A 10,264-nucleotide genomic window follows, 5' to 3' on the forward strand; every position below is an offset into this window, starting at 1 on the left:
AGTCTGCTAAGGCTGCCATAACAGAAAACCACAGACTGGGTGCTTAAACAACAGAAATGTATTTTCTCACAGTTCTGGAGGCTGAAATTCCAAGATCAAGGTGTTGGCAGGGTTGATTTCTAATGAGGCCTCTCTTCCTGGCTTGTAGACAGCCACCTTCTGCTGTGCCCTCTTGTGGCCTCTTCTCTGTGTATGTGCAGAAAGAGAGAGAGAGAGCTCTGGTCTTCCTCTTCTTATAAGGACACTAATCCTACCAGATCAGGGTCCCATCCTATGACTTCATTTAATCTTTTTTACATCCTTATAGGTCCTGTCTCCAAATATAGTCACATCGCAGGTTAGGGCTTCAACGTATGGATGGGGCATTGCGGGGGAGGGAGGTGGATACATAATTCACTCCATAACAGGGGCTTTTACCTTAGAACCATGAGACGAGAATTCTAGCCCCAGCTCTCTCCAACAAGCTTTGTGACTTTGGGTAAGTCACTTCTTTCTGGGCCTGAGTTTCTAACCAATGACCTGGGAATGGTAATGGTTGTCCCAACCCATTTCACCCAGAAGCTGTGAGAAGATATTGAAGTAATTAATGGCAGTGAAAGTGCTCTGCCTGGTGAAAAACACAGGTGCCAAGTCTCACTGATTCTATGGACAATATACTTGCAAAAGGCATACAAACTCCGTACCTGAAATTTGCTTCCATTTGGTGGCATTCAGGGAACAATATTTAATCAGCATGTGCCCCTGAAAATTGAGCAGTAGCTCCCAAGAGAAAAGGTCACGTAGTTACTGCACTGACCAAGTACTGAGAGAGCTCCCAGTTCTGTGTCTCATCCAACCCCTCCATACTTACACAGACACAAACATACAAACAACTTTTGACCCCGTAGAAGCCTTTCCATTTGTTTGTAAAGAATATATTTGTTGTTTTTAAAGAATACTACATCTCTGTGTAATCTTTAAAATATTCTTGACATTTAACCTAGTAATTACATTTCTGGGAAACTTATCCTAAAAAAGTAATCTACAAGATTTATGGACCAGAATGTTAATAGTGGTGTTATTTATAATAGTGAGAATATTGGAAATGACCTAAATATGCAACTGTGAAGGAGCGGTTAATAAATTGTAGAATATCTATATGATGGATTATTATATATCCATTTAAAATAATGTTTATGAAGGGTTCATGCTCTGATTTTAAGTGAAAAAAATAAAGCAGGGTCCAAAATTACATTTATGTATGATCTCAGCTATATAAATAAAAGACTTTTTTTTTTTTTAAAAGACTAGAAGGAAATGTGCCAAAATGTTAGCAATATTTACCTCTGGGTGGTGAAACTATGAAGGAATGAAGCTTTTTTTGTTTAAGTTGGTATCTTGGGTTTTGTTTGTCTTTTTTTTTTTCTTTTCCATGTTTTATAATAATTCCATATTACTTTATTAATGGGAGAGTGTGGGCAAATAGCAAGCACAGGAAAGCATCCCAAGAGGAATCACAGTTTACCCTGGTGTCTTACACAGAGTTTTGCATGCTTGACTCTTCCCTCTGATGTTAGGGAATCTGAGGTAGAGTTAGAACAACCAGTTCCCAATTTGGGGAGTTCAGGTGAGCAGGTCACTGTTCCTCTCTAGCTCCAGTATTCGGTCATGGTTAGGAGGTGGCCGTCACACCAGCGTTTAATTCCCGTTGCTATTCTCTACAGTTGAGTGACCAGGGATAAATAAACTTTTCTATAATGGCTCTTAGTTCATAGGGTTTTTGTGAGGTTTAAATGGGTGCTTAGAATAACACCTCTCACAAAGTAAGCAGTCCATTAAATACTAGCTTTTGTTATCCTTATTCTACTGCTATTAAGTATGGGATAAGGAGTGTATTCCTAATGCTTAGCTTGTCCTTTTAATTGTGTAATGTGTGAAGAGTCTAATTATATGCTTGTTCTTTAATTATTATCAAAGATAATGATTATGTTATACCGTAATTTTCTTTTTCTTACCCCACTCCCACTATGTTGTGAATCCTTTGTGAATAGGAGATGCCCTGACTCCTTTCTCATCCCCCTGGCATTTGGAAAGCACAATAAATGTTTAATTAAATAAATTATAAGTTAAATAATTAATAATTATTGTTTCATTCTGGCTCAGAACTCTTCCAAGTTGCTCTTAGGAGAATTGTCTCCATTGGCCCTTACTATGGTACTAATGTTGACCCAGTGATAACTTTGCTTTGTAAACCATTTCCTCGGCAACTAGCTCTTTTTAAAAGTCTGGTTTATTTGAGTATAATTTACATATGTTAACATTCTCCAATTTTTTAGTGTACACGACTATGAGTTTTGACAAATACATACAATCAAATCACCACTTCCACAATAAGGATCTCCAAAAACTTCCCTCCGGTTTCCTGTCACTCCCAATCACTAACAGTTACTGATCTGCTTCATGCCCTTATAGCATTGCCTTTTCCAGAATATTATATAAATGGGACTATTCAAAATTTAGCTTGAGTCTGGCTTCTTTCATTCATTAAAACGTATTTAAGATTCATCCATGCTGTTGCATGTATCAGTAGTTCCCATCTTCTTATTATTCAGTAGTATTCCCTTGTGTGAATGTACCACATTTCCTTTCGCCACTCACCAGTTGAAGGACGTTGGGTGTTTCTAGTTCTTGACAACTGTGAATAAAATCACTAGAAATACTCAAAATTTATGTGAACGTAAGTTTTCATTTCTCTAGGGTAAATAATTAGGGGTGAATGTGCTAGGTCTTGTGGTTAAATATATGTTTCCTTTCATAAGAAACTACCCAAAGTATTTTTCAAAGTGGTTGTACAGTTTTGCATTCTCACCAGAAATATAAGAGAGTTCCAGGTGATCTGCATCCTCATCAGAACTTGGTATCATCATTTCTTTCAATTTTAGCCATTTTAGTAAATGTGTATTTTCCCAGCAATGCTCTTGTAATTCAAATACTCTGTGATGGAACAAGGTTAGGATTCTTGGATCCATTCTGACAGAATGAATTAAAGCCTAATGAGGTCTTTTACTCAAGTCCCTTGGTTATGTTCAAGATTTTAGTCTTTAATTCCTTTTTTTGACCCCAGTAATCCACAAGAGAAGCAAAGCCTCCCAACCCCTAGGAAACCTATAAAACTCTTGGAATCACTCATTCAGTAGCATTTCTTGAGCACTTATTACGTGCCTAGCATTTGCTAAAATCTGCAAATACAAAGATTTCTAAGACAAGGTTTTCACTATAATAATTAGGGTAGGGAGGGGTCAGGGAAAAGAGAGATGGGAGTAGGATTGGGCAGTAAATGAAATGACAGTTACAGAGAATGGTCGAGTTTCTTAATGTATGTCTTGGGTCCTTTGATTTCTCAACAACAGGTGCCGTCCCTAGGATTGTGGATAATAATAATAATAATCATGATCATGTATTGAGCACCTCAACTGGTAGCAAGCTCAGTGCCTATATTATCTCCTTGAGTGATAATAGTCCCATAAGAGATATAAGGTCAAACTACATGGAATTGTTGATTTTGTAGGTCAGAATGGGTCAAACTTTGGCAATGTAATATGTCCACCTAATAATAGTAGTTACGATCGATTGCACAAGGCTTACCATGTGCCAGGTGCATTATCGCATTTTATCCTTGGGACAACCCTTCACCATAAGTACAACTGATGTTCGTACTTTGAAGCTAGAGGTGGGTGGCAACAGAAGCCATGTTCATGCACTTACTAGATTGGAGAAACACCCAAATTCAAACTGAAATATGAGGAGCTTCAGAGCCCCTGAAGCCATTATGGTCTGTAACCACTATGCTGCTGTGGTATTATTACAGATGAGCCCACTGCGGCTTGACAAAGTGAGGTTGCCTGAAGTGACTGTGGGATGCCCGAGTTCACAGGGCACCCCAGTTTCAACCTCCTGGCCACATTGCCTTTTTTCCTCATCTCCTCCTTGTCGCTCCGGAAACTGGGCTGAATTCAGGCCCTTCTGAGAAGAACAGGGTGGTGGTAACTCCACAGCTGGCAGAACAGCCAGGAAAAAGGTTTTGATATTTTTTTGATACAGGACCCTAAAGAAAATATATTTTTTGAATTAATGAACTTTATTTTTCAGAGAAGTTAGAGGTTCACAACAAAATGGAACAGAAAGCATAAAGAATTCACTATACTTCCCTTCCCCCCCAACACACAACCTATGCCACTTTTGACATCCCCCACCAGAGTAGTACCTTTGTTACGACTGATAAAATGAGCCTACACTGATAACATCATTATCTACCAAAAGTATCTGGTTTACACTCTTGGTGTTACACACTTTATGGGTTTTGGCAAATGTGTAATGATGTGTATCTACCATTATAAATATCACACAGAGTAGTTTTGCTACCTTAAAAATCCTCTGTGATCTGCCTATTCATCTCTCACCCCAAAGCCCAAACTGCCTGTCATGGATCTTTTTACTGTCTCTCTAGTTCTGCCTTTTCTGGAGTGTTGAATAGTTGGAATCATACGATATATGGCCTTTTTGATTGGCTTCTTTCACTTGGCACTATCCAGTTAAGATCCCTTAATGTCTTTTCATAGCTTGTTAGCTACTTTCTTTTGATCACTGAACAATATTCTCTGTTGTTTTGATATAGCAGAGTTTATTTACCTAAAGGACATCTTGGTTGCTTTCCAGTTCAGGGCAATTATGAATAAATACGCTATATATAACATATGCAGGTTTTTGTGTGGACATAAGTTTGCAATTCATTTCCAGGAGCGTGATTGTTAGATTGTATGTTAAGACTATGTTTAGTTTTAAAAATAAAAATAAATTAAAAAAGAGTATGTTTAGTTTTGTAAGAAACTGTCAAACTGTCTTTCAAAGTGGTGGTACATTCTTAGCAGTAATGAAGAGAGTCCCTGTTTCTCCATATTATTGTCACCACTTGGTGTTCAGTGTTTTGGATTTTAGCCATTCTAATAGGTGTGTAGTGGTATCTCATTTTAATTTGTGATTTCCCAACAAAATATGATGTCAAAGCCCTTTTCATGTATTTATTAGCCATCTGTATATCTTCTTTAATGAGGTGTCTGTTAAAAATCTGGCCCATTTTTTAATCAAGCTGTTTATTTTCTTATTGTTGAATTTTAAGTGTTCTTTGTATACTTTGTTTAAAAAAAAATTTTTTTTTTCATTTGAGAGTGAGAGATAGAGCATGAGCAGCAGGGGGAGAAGCAGAGCGAAAGGCAGGGAGAGAAGAAACAGCAGAATCCCCACTGAGTGGGAAGCCTGACGTGAGGCTTGATCCCAGGATTCTGAGATCATGACTTGAGCTGAAAGCAGATGCTTAACCAACTGAGTCACTCAGGCACTTCTGTTTTGGATAACAGTCTATTACCAAATGTCTTTTGCAAATATTGTCTGTGGCTTATCTTTACATTCTAATAATATTGTCTTTCACAGAGGGGAAGTTTTTCATTTTAATGAGGTCCAGTTTATCCATTATTTTTTTCATGGATTGTGCCTTTGGTGTTATATTTAAAAAGTCACTGCATACCCAAGGACATCTAGGTTTTTCCTATCTTACCCTCCATTCTGTGATCCATTTTTAGCTAATATTTGTGAGGAATTGCTGAGGATTGGCAACCTAAGGAATGTGAGGCTTTTATCTAAAGTCCTTTTTTTTTTTTAATATTGTTGTCCATTTGTTCTAGTGTCATTTGTGGAAAGGAAAAACCTTTGCTCTATTGTATTGCACTTTGTTCTTTCTCAAAGATTAGTTAATTATATTTATGTGGGTCATTTCTGGGAACTTTATTCTGTTCCATTGGTTTATTTGTCTATTCCTTTGCCAATACCATTACTGTCTTGATTAGTGTAGCTTTATAGTAAGTCTTGAAGTTGAGTAATATCCAACTTTGTTCTCCTTCAATAGTGTGTTGGCTTTTGCCTCTTTATTTAAAGTGTATTTTGCCTCTTTATTTAAACTTTAGAATGACTTTGTCAATATCCATAACATGCCAGGATTTTGATAAGGATTGCACTGAATCTGTAGATTAAGTTGGGAAGAACTGATATCTTGACAATAATGAATTTTCTATCCATGAACATGGAATATCTCTCCATTTACATAGTTCTTTGATTGCATCAATCAAAGTTTATAGTTTTCCTTATGTAGATCTTATACATATTTTGTTAAATTTATGACTAAACATTTCACTTTAGGGGTGCCAAGATAAATGATGTTGCATTTTTAATTTCAAATTCCACTTGTTCATTGCTGGTATATAGGAAAGTGATTGACTTTTGTGTATTAACCTTGTATATCTTGCAACCTTGCAAAAATTACGTATTAGTTCCAGGAGCTTTTTTTGGTCAATCTTTCGGATTTTTTACATAGATAGTTATATCATCTGCAATTGAAAATAACTATTTTTTTCTTCCCAGTTTGTACATCTTTTATTTTCTTTTCCTATTACATTAACTAGACCTTCCAGTATGATGTTGCAAAGGAGTGGTGAGGTGCATCTTTGCCTTTACCTCATCTTATTTGAAAATGTTCCATTTCTCGTCATTAAATATGATGTTAGCTGTAGGTTTTTTATCAATAGCTTTTATCAAGTTAAGGAAATTCTCTTCTACCTCTAGTTTACTGGGAGTTTTTATCATGAATAGGTTTTGGATTTTGTCAAATGCTTTTACTGTATCTATTGATATGATCATGTGATTTTTCTTTTTTAGCCTGTTGATGTGACAGATTATATTAATGGATTTTTGAGCGTTGAGCCAGCCTTGCATACTTGAGACAAACCCCACTTGATCACTGTATGCAATTCTTTTTGGACATTATTGGATTTAATCTGCTAATATTTTATTGAGAATTTTTGCATCAATGTTCATGAGAGATTTTGATCTGTAGTTTTCTTTTCTTGTAATGTCTTTACCTGATTTGGCATAAGGGTAATGCTGGTCTCATATAATGAGTTAGGAAGTGTTCCTTCTGCTTCTGTTCTCTGAAACAGATTGTAGAAAACTGGTATAATTTCATCTTTATTGTGTTTAGTAGAATTTACTGGTGAATCCTTGAGTCTGGTGCTTTCTGTTTTGGAAAGTTATTAATTATTGATTCAATTTATTTAATGGATATAGGCCTATTCACTGTGTTTATTTGTTCTTGTGTCAGTTCTGGCAAATTGGGTCTTTCAAGGAACTATTCCATTTCATCTAGGTTCTCCAATGCATCAGCATAGAGTTGTTCATAGTATTCCTTTACTATCTTTTTAATATCCATGGGATCTGTACTGATGTCCCATCTTTCATTTCTGATATTGGTAATCTGTGTCTTCTGTCTTCTTTTCATAGTTAACCTAGTAGGCTTATCAATTTATTCATCTTTTCAAAGAACCAGCTTTTGGTTTAATTGACTTTCTATATTGATTTGTTGTTCTCGGTTTCACTGATTTCTGCTCTAATTTTTGTTATTTATTTTCTTCAGCTTACTTTGAATTTAATTCACTCTTCTAGTTTCATAAGATGGAAGCTTAAGGTATTAATTTTTGATTTTTCATCCTTCTAATATACACATTCTATAAATTTTCTTTTAATCACTATGTTCACTGTATCTCACAAATTCGATGAGCTGTTTTTCATTTTCATTTAACCCAAAATAGTTATAAATTATTCTTGAGATTTCTTCTTTGACCTATGTGTTACTTAGAAGTGTACGATGTAATCTTCATGTACTTTGAAATTTTCCTTTTATCCTTTTGTTATTGCCTTCTAGTTTAATTCCACTGTGGTCTGAGCATTGACATAGTATGATTTCTATTCTTTTTAATTTATTAAGATGTGTTTTATGGCTCTGAATGTGGTCTATGGTGAAGAATGTTCTATATGATCTTGAGGAAAATATGTATTCTGCTATTGTTGGATAAGCTAGTCTATAGATGTCCATTACATCTAGTTGATTGATGGTGTTGTTGAGTCCAACTATGTCCCTACTGATTTTCTGCCTGCTAACCTTGTTCATTTGTGATAGAGGGTTGTTGAAGTCTCCAACCATGATAGTGGTTCATCTATTTCTCTTTGAAATTCTATTAGTTTTTGCCTCACGTACCTTAATGCTCTATTGTTAGGCACAAACACATTAAGGATTGTTGTGTCTTCTTGGATATTGACTCCTTTATCATTAAGTAATGCTCTGTTTTATCCCTAATAATTTTCCTTGTTTTGATATCTGCTCTCTCTGAACTTAATAAAGATGCTCTTATTTTTATTTGGATAGTGTTGGCATGGTATATTTTCCTGCATCCATTAACTTTCAATGTATACATGTCTTTATATTTAAAGTGGGTTTCTTGTGTACACCATATAATTGGGTTTTCTATTCACTCTGACAGTCTCTCTCTCTCTCTTTTTAATCTCTTTTTTAATTTCACTTAGACTATTGATATTCCAAGAGCTTATTGATATAGTTGGATTAATATCTGTCATATTTGTTATGTTTTCTATTTGTTGTCCTTGTTCTTTGTTCTTTTTTTTTCTTTGTTCTTATTTTTGTCTTCCACTCTTTTTCACCTTTTTGTGGGTTTTTTGAACATCTTATATGACTCCATTTTCTTTCTTAGTGTATTGATTGTATTTCAATACTTAAAAAAAATTGTTTTAGTGATTGTTCTAGAGTTTGCAATATGTATTTACAACTAATACAAGTCCACTTTCAAATAACACTATACCACATCAAGGGTAGTGTGAATACCTTATAAAAACAAAATAACCTCAATTCTTCCCTTCTGTCTCTTGTGTCTTTGCTTTTATTCATATCACTTATATATAAGCATATATATACTAATTCTTTGTTCTCAGGTAATGCTGATGTTGTTGATTAGAATGCATATTTTGAGAACCACTGTTCTTGGGTGCCATTGATTGTGCCATTAAAAGAAATTGCAATTATCCTTTTGCCTCATTGACAAGTTTTAGATAATTTTTGTCAACAGTTACCAACATTAAAAAAAAAAAAAAACTCAGGAGTTTGTTTTGTTTTTAATCCTGATCCTGGTTTCTTTTGAAACATTAAAAGGTTGGATAATAATAAGCCTAAATTCTCCCATGGTGAAAACTAGCAGATAATATTAGTTGTTCCTTTTAGGGAGAACATTTGTTCTCCATTTTGTCACAGTCACCACCACCCCAGCCCACATCACTCATTAATTTATAAATATTTGATTTTGCTATGCCTCCAAAAGATAGCGGAGATATATAATGCAGAATTTTGAGGAGGGTCATCAGCATAGCTGGTTAAACCTATCAAATTAATTCAGACATCCATGGCTGGCTTCACAGAAGTGGAATCCAGGCAGATACACAAGACTCCACTCTCAGAAGGACCCCATACTTGGCTTAAGGCTTTGCTGTTGCTACCTTGAAATTCTTAATAATTTTGGACATTTTGTATGGGAATCCACAAATTAAGTGGCTGGTCCTACAGCCACCTCACACTTAATGATAACCTTCTTATCACCAGATTGCTAAGGAGGGGAGAAAAATAATTCTGGGATCTGATATCTGAGGGGACACTTTAGAAACCATCTTATTCAGCAAATGGGGTAATTATTTCATTTTATAGCTAGAGATACCAAGGTCCAGAAAGAGGGAATTGACTTCCTCAAGGTCATGGACAAACTCTGAAAAAGGAGCCAAATTGGAAGTCTAAAGTGATGAGTCTGCAAGGCAATGAATACTAAGGCTGTCAGTGAGTTTATGTATTTGATGTACTTCTGCATACAAATGAGAAAATTCCTATTTGTCACTTAGCTCAGTCAATTTTAGGTTGATCTGATTGAAGCAGGTGAAGGAGGTGTTTAAAACAGAAGGGTGGGAGCATGAGATTTAAACAGATCAAGAAAACTGTATAAACAGACTTAGCTTAGGATAAGGATTGGGAAGGAGGAAAATGTTATACATGAACTCCACACCTATATTTGTTACAAAGGGCAGACCTCCACCTAAAACCCAAATGCATTGCAAAGGGCGAAGGCATTCAGGGAATGCCAATATACTGCCTGAATAAAAACAGCAATCAAGGTTCAGGGAAGCACTTAATTTTAGCTGGCCTCACTTAGCTGGAAAATAGTTCAATTACTTGTAGGTCTCAGCTGCCTGGTTTAGGTTAATGGCTGCATATGCCATTAAGTGAGAGAGCTGAGTCCCTGCAGCTCATCAAGTGGTAAGTGGGACTGGGAGTTAGGCAAGTAATTAG

The sequence above is a fragment of the Mustela putorius genome, unplaced genomic scaffold, assembly GCF_011764305.1.
Source record: "Mustela putorius furo isolate JIRA1106 unplaced genomic scaffold, ASM1176430v1.1 tig00000407_pilon_pilon_pilon, whole genome shotgun sequence".
Taxonomy (NCBI): Eukaryota; Metazoa; Chordata; class Mammalia; order Carnivora; family Mustelidae; genus Mustela; species Mustela putorius.